Here is a 7,444-nt window from a genome sequence, read left to right as displayed (position 1 = left end):
GCTGCTGCTGCTGCTGCTGCTGTTGCTAAGTCGCATCAGTCATGTCCGACTCTGTGCGACCCCGTAGACAGCAGCCCACCAGGCTTCTCTGTCCCTGGGATTCTCCAGGCAAGAACACTGGAATGGGTTGCCATTTCCTTCTCCAGGCCCATACCTCAGTATGGTAATATGCAGAAATGCCTGGGCTTTTCCAGAAACAGCTGGGGTGTCTCTACCCTAAGTCTGTTTGAATAAGACTATGAAGATCCTATTAGGAATGAATTCACCCAAGGAGAGGAGTAAGATTGAGGTGACCAATTTTACCCATCACCAAGGCTTGATCATTGAAGAGCTCTGGGTCCCAAAACAGATTTTTAAAATACACAAGTGTTTGTGTGCACAGAAAAGAAGTAAGACAAAAGGGTGATTTTTTTTCCTATAGGTGGGATGATTTTTAATGTTTTCTCTATATTTTAAATTATTTTTAATGTTCTCTACAATAAATATATAAACCCTACTAATAGAATAAAATTTTATTCAAAAAATCATGTAGAAACTAATTTTCCGTAGTGATTGACTTATCTTCTCCGTTTCACTACAGAACAAAGGTCCTTTAGTTTACGTAATAAATAACATTCATAAAATTCTGTTGATTAGCAAATATGCCTTGTAGAATTGTTTCTGTGTAATTTGTTGGTATTAGTCCTTACTTTCTCCATGTATACGACAGAAAACACCGAGCACCAGGTCCATAAAGATCCTTTAAAAGACATTAATGACTTTCTTCAAACAAGCAGCCAGCAAATCTGCATTGGCATCTGTACAGTTTGAAAAAATAAACGTGTTAACCAGTCAGTCATGGCCGACTCTTTGCAACACCAGGGACGTTAGCCCATCAGGCTCCTCTATCCATGGGATTTCCCAGGCAAGCATACTGGAGTGGGTTGCCATTTCCTTCTCCAGGGGATCTTCCCTACTCAGGGACTGAACATGGATCTCTTGCACTGCAGGGAGATTCTTTACCATCTGAGCCACCAGGGAAGCCCAGTTTGAAAACATAAAAGGAACCACCAATAAAAATCTATTTCTCCTAAAAGGTTGAAGAAGGCCGGTGACCAAGACATTAGGGCAAAATTTCTAGAGCAGCTAAGCACTGCTTCTTAACACATAATCACATTCAACTAAAATTGCTTTTCAGAATTTTAAGAGATTTACAAAACTGATCAAAAACATTCACACATGTGAAAATGACTGTCTAGAGAACTTGCGTTATAGTTACAGGACTTAAGGAAATGGTAACTCTATATCTTGCAACTGGTTATTGAATGCATGGGTTTCCTAGTAAGCATCCTAATGCTTTCAAAACTGTGAATTCTGTTTTTCTTAATTCTGATGGTTTGATGGTCATCAGATTTTGTTCCTTTCTAGTGTGATGGTAGTTACACAAACTTGCTGTTTTCCATTCCACTACTGGGTTTAAGGTTACAGGGTGAAAACAGTCACAATAAGCCCGTCTTAAGCCTGGCCCACTTGAGATGCAGGTTTCCAGATGGGTCCTGGGGTGGAAAGGGGTCACCTTGGAAACCAGTGGCATTGAGAAGTTCAAAACAAAGAGGTTAGAAGTAAACCTGACTCATTGGCAGTTCATCAATGGTCTTTACTCTGGAAAATGCTCTTTAGCGTAACTGAAATAAATATTTCAAAACTGAGTGGAGCAAGGAAGCTATTGCTCAAGAATTGTGATTTTATGGATCATTTTTTTTGTTTCTTCTCCAACTCTAATTTAGTCTATATAATGATGACCTCATCAGAGTTGCCATAGAAGTAACTAATTTAAATGGGACATGTTGAAGTGACTCTAATTTTTTTGTGTGTTGTTCAGTTGCTAAGTCATGTCTAACTCTTTGCGACCCCCATGGCCTGCAGCACACCAGGCTTCCCTGTCTTTCACTATCTCCCAGAATTTGTTCAAACTCGTGTCTGAGTCAGTGATGCTATCTAATCATCACATCCTCTGCTGCCCCCTTCTCCTCCAGCCCTCAATCTTTCCCATCTTCAGGGTCATTTCCAATGAGTCAGCCCTTCGCACCTGGTGGCCAAAGTATTGGAGCTTCAGCATCAGTCCTTCAAATGATTTCAAGCATCAAGTCCTTCAGGGTTGGTTTCCTTATAGAAGAAAGTATAATATACATGAGGGATCCCTCTCACCTCAGGAAGAAGATGAGTTTAGGGAAAACAAAACTTGGAAAGGCTGACTTTTTTGGCTTTGGGAAGACACATTTGGGATCTTCCAAAATTAACTTGAAATGAACCCATGTTGTATTCTAGCTTGTGATGTAGTAGTTCACCCACATGTTCACTTAAAGTCAATCCTCTGTTAGACACAAATTCTGCTGTGATTTGGGGGGAATCTTCTTGCTAGAAGCACAAGTTAGTGTCTAACACAATCTGCAATCAGTCTGGCTTCAGATCCTAGCTCCATTACTTACTAGTTGGGTGACCCGAGAAAGTCAATTCATCTCTCTGTGCTTTTGTTTTCCATGACTGTAAAGAGGAAATAATAAGAGTAGCTGCTGCTGCTGCTGCTGCTGCTAAGTCGATTCAGTCATGTCTGACTCGTAGCGACCCCATGGACTGCAGCCCACCAGGCTCCTCCATCCATGGGATTTTCCAGGCAAGAGTACTGGAGTGGGGTGCCATTGCCTTCTCCAAATAAGAGTAGCTACCTCATACAATTGGTGTTAGGATTGACAGAATTAGTACACATAAAGCAGAGAGAAGGGTGCTAAGGGTATACCACATAAAAACTTCTCTCTGTGTTGTTGTTAAAATTAGCTCTTTCTTTCTAAAGTGTGTGAAACAATAAGAGTAACCACTGTTAATATTGTGACTTAACGGGATGAATTCTTTACCAACTGCACTATCAGTTGGTAGCACAACTGATAGGGAGCTTATTTAACTTTTATGCAGAGTACATCATGAGGAACTCTGGGCTGGATGAAGCACAAGCTGGAATCAAGATTGCCAGGAGAAATATCAACAACCTCAGATATGTGGATGACACCACCCTTATGGCAGAAAGTGAAGAGGAACTAAAGAGCCTCTTGATGAAAGTGAAAGAGAGTGAAAAAGTTGGCTTAAAATTCAACATTCAGAAAACTAAGATCATGGCATCTGGTCCAATCACTTCATGGCAAATAGATGGGGAAACAGTGGAAACAGTGGCTGACTATTTTTCTGGGCTCCAAAATCACTGCAGATAGTGATTGCAGCCATGAAATTAAAAGACACTTACTCCTTGGAAGGAAAGTTATGACCAACCTAGATAGCATATTAAAAAGCAGAGACATTACTTTGCCAACAAACTTCTGTCTAGTCAAGGCTATGGTTTTTTCAGTGGTCATGTATGGATGTGAGAGTTGAGCTATAAAGAAAGCTGAGCACCAAAGAATGGATGCTTTGGATCTGTGGTTTTGGCAGACTCTTGAGAGTCCCTTGGACTGCCAGGAGATCCAACCAGTCCATCTTAAAGGAAATCAGTCCTGAATATTCATTGGAAGGACTGATGCTGAAGCTGAAAGTCCAATACTTTGGCCACTTGATGCGAAGAACTGACTCATTTGAAAAGACCTTGATGCTGGGAAAGATTGAGGGCAGGAGGAGAAGGGGACAACAGAGGATGAGGTGGTTGGATGGCATCACTGACTCATTGGACATGGGTTTGGGTGAACTCCAGGAGTTGGTGATGGACAGGGAACCCTGGCGTGCTGTGGTTCATGGGGTTGCAAAGAGTCAGACACAACTGAGCGACTGAACTGAACACCACTGCAGATGGTGACTGCAGCCATGAAATTAAAAGATGCTTACTGCTTGGAAGGAAAGTTATGACCAAGCTAGACAGCATATTAAAAAGCAGAGACATTACTTTACCAACAAAGGTCCGTCTAGTCAAAGCTATGGTTTTTCCAGTAGTCATGTATGGATGTGAGAGTTGGACTATAAAGAAAGCTGATCACCAAAGAATTGATGCTTTTGAACTGTGGTGTTGGAGAAGAGTCTTGAGAGTCCCTTGGACAGCAAGGGGGTCCAATCAGTCCATCCTAAAGGTAATCAGTCCTGAATATTCATTGGAAGGACTGATGTTGAAGTGAAACTACAATACTTTGGCCACCTGATGCGATGCACAGACTCACTTGAAAAGACCCTGATGCTGGGAAAGATTGAAGGCAATAGGAGAAGGGGACAACAGAGGATGAGGTGGTTGGATGGCATCACTGACTCGATGGACATGAGTTTGAGAAAGCTCCAGGAGTTGGTGATAGACAGGGAAGCCTGGCATGCTGCAGTCTGTGGGGTCACCAAGAGTCAGACACAACTGAGCAAGTGAACTGAACTGAAAGGAATGAATGGGCTTCCCTTTCACTGTAGATGAATGACTTTGTCATTGGTAAATTGGTGGCTTGGTGGTAAAGGATCCATCTGCCTATCCAGGAGATGCAGGGTTGGTCCCTGGGTCAGAAAAACCCCCTGGAAAAGAAAATGGCAACCCACTCCAGTATTCTTGCCTGGGAAATCCCATGGACAGAGAAGCCTAGCAGGCTACAGTCCATGGAGTCAAAAAAGAATCAGACCAGACTTAGCAACTAAACAACAACAACAAAGGAATGAATATTCTTCCTGAAGTTTCTAATTTATTATCAAGTTGAAAATTGAGTGTTAGAGAGAATGTAACCCCATGTTTCAAAAGTGTGAAGGTATTTGTTTCTCTACAGGTATCTTTTTCCTTTACGTGGTTCATTTTAAATGTGACAGATGTGACTTTTTAACTTTTTTAAAATTGTAATATTTCTTTCTGTTTATTCATGTACTCGACTGTGCCAGGTCTTAGTTGTGGCATGTGGGATCTAGTTCCCAGATAAGGGCTGGAACCCAGGCCCCCTGCACTGGGAGCAGGGAGTGGCTAAGACTCCACTGGACCAAGGAAGTCCCAATGTGACCTTTTTAAAGGGGCAATTGATGAATTCTTTACAGAGGAGAAAGGCTGGAAGCATATCAGTTGTGTTTTTTTTTTTTTTTCCCCTAAGACAATAAAACAATGACTCTAAATGAGATTTTAATGTAAACCTTCTATAGCAATGACAGCACTTCCTATCATATTGTCTCATCTTCCGGTTCACTCCAGTGTCCTGTGTACCAATTTTTCCTGCAGCTGTTTATTGGGTGTTGACGCTGGAAAATCACCTACTCCTGGGAACCATTTGGTCTGCATTAAAATATTTCTCTTCCCCAGGTGAGATGGTCTTATTTTTCTTTTGTTTGCTTTCGTTCACTTTTCCTTTTGTATTTTCATTTCCTTCAGGAGTTTTAGTGCGATTGTTTTTTCCTCTTTCATTCCCTTTAACAATTGGTCCTTCCTACTTGTGGGCTGCACTTACTGAATTGCGATGCTCTGCACTGCTTTGAAAGACCTGCTTTTATTTTTCCTGTTCAGGTCATTTGTGCAAATCCTTAAACTTAGAGAGTTAGTACTAATGACTGGTCAACTCTATTAATGCAGTCTCCCCTCTGTGAAAGTTTACTTTTCTGGTTCAAGGTCTTTTATTGCAACGCTTGTTAAGAGCCTTTATTGCTTGAAGAAGGTGCCTTTTGGAACCAAAAGATTTCCTGTTTATGCACAGGGCAGGGCCCAACTGAACTCATGACAGTGCAGGCAGCTCCTGAGATTTGCCAAAGAGCTTTGAGTGGGATTCAAGAGGAACCATGACAGGGACTTAAAAGCTAGTGTCTGCAGAACTGCCACGTCTCTGCTGGAGAGTGTGAGAAAGCGCCCAGCTAGAGTGGGGGACAGACTTAGTGCTGCCAGTAGAGAAGGCTGCCCCAGCCTCAGGGTTCCAGCAGGGGCTGCTTTTGAGTCTGAAGGGGTCTTGGTTCTAGAAGAGGAAAAGTTACCCTCTTCAAAGTCTCCAGGCTGTGTAGATTAAAAGCCAAGGACTGAGTTCCCATAATTATGACTACAAAACAGACTTCCTTGGGCTTCCCTGGTGGCTCAGATGGTAAAGAATCTGCCTGCAGTACAGGAGACCCAGTTTTGATCCCTGGGTCGGGAAGATTCCCTGGAGGAGGGAAGGCATGGCAACCCACTCCAGTATTCTTGCTTGGAAAATTCATGGACAGAGGAGCTTGGCGGGCTATGGGTCATGGGGTCACAGAGTTGGATGTGACTGAGTGGCTAACATACCAGACAGATTATTGTTTTGAGTTCCTTTTCACACAAATAGTATTTATAGAAAATTCAGACTTTCGCAAATCCCTTCAATGTCCACTAGGGTCTGGAGGGGTCCTAACCTGCTTCTGCTTAAGTGTGACACTTGTCACAGATCAGAGCAGGCCTGCAGGGACTCAAAGTTTTCTGTCCCCTGCTGAATTTTTAAACCCTATACTGTATTAAATGTTCCCTCTCTAAAGCTATCTCTGTGGAATAACTGCTCACAATGCCAGCAAACTCTTGTCTCCAAGCAGAGGATCCCTTCCCAGATTGGGGGGTGGGGTCCTAGAGGCTCAATTAACCACTGGAAGCTGCCTGATGAGGCAGAATCTCAGCAGGGAGGCCTGGAGAGGAGCCAGGACAAACCCAGCAGGCCTGGCCCCAGAGTGTCAAATTTCTGGGTCAGGAAGAACCAGATGAGGCAGTCACCCACATAGCCAGAGCAGCAAAACCAAGGAAAGAGTGTCCATTCTTCATTATGTGGGAAGGAAGAAAGTCATGGGTTCATGACCAGCTCCCTGAGGGGGTCTCACCCAAGTCTTCAGATGCACATGACCCTGGCATGCCCACCCTCCTCCAGATTCTCCTAGAATGGCCCTGAATAAAGGTGGCATGGTCTTGCTTTTTGGTTTCCTGGCTCCACACCAGCCAGTCCCTTCCAATCAGTGCAGTCATATTCCTGGTGGTAGGTGAGATATGGTGCTGTTCCAGTCTAGTCATCCTAGGTTTGACACATGGGGTTAGTATATTATTATTATTGTTATTATTGTTAAAGCCCACCACCAGTATTTTTACTGTCAACTGAAAAAATAAAGAAAAAAGAAAGTCACTCAGTCGTGTCCGACTCTTTGCGACCCCATGGACTGTAGCCTACCAGGCTCTTCCGTCCATGGGATTTTCCAGGCAAGAATACTGGAGTGGGTTGCCATTTCCTTCTCCAGAGGATCTTCCTAAAAAAATACATGCAACCTAAAAGTTGAGAGTCATGTTTTTATCAGTGGAAATATTTAGGACTTCAAGCGCCAGAGGCAGCATCTCCAGTAACCCTGAAAGAACTGCTCCAGGAAGGTGAGGTGGGGACCTGGGTTATATAGAAGTTTTGCACAAAGGGAAGGTAGTCTGAATGTCAAAAGATTATATATATTAAATTAGAGAAAACCAGATATCTCAAGTTAAGGAGTTTAGCATTTTTCCATGTGT

The sequence above is a fragment of the Bos indicus x Bos taurus genome, chromosome 10 (genome assembly GCF_003369695.1).
Source record: "Bos indicus x Bos taurus breed Angus x Brahman F1 hybrid chromosome 10, Bos_hybrid_MaternalHap_v2.0, whole genome shotgun sequence".
NCBI classification, from domain to species: domain Eukaryota; kingdom Metazoa; phylum Chordata; class Mammalia; order Artiodactyla; family Bovidae; genus Bos; species Bos indicus x Bos taurus.
The sequence above is the reverse complement of the archived record's forward strand: the minus strand, read 5'-3'. Positions refer to the sequence as shown.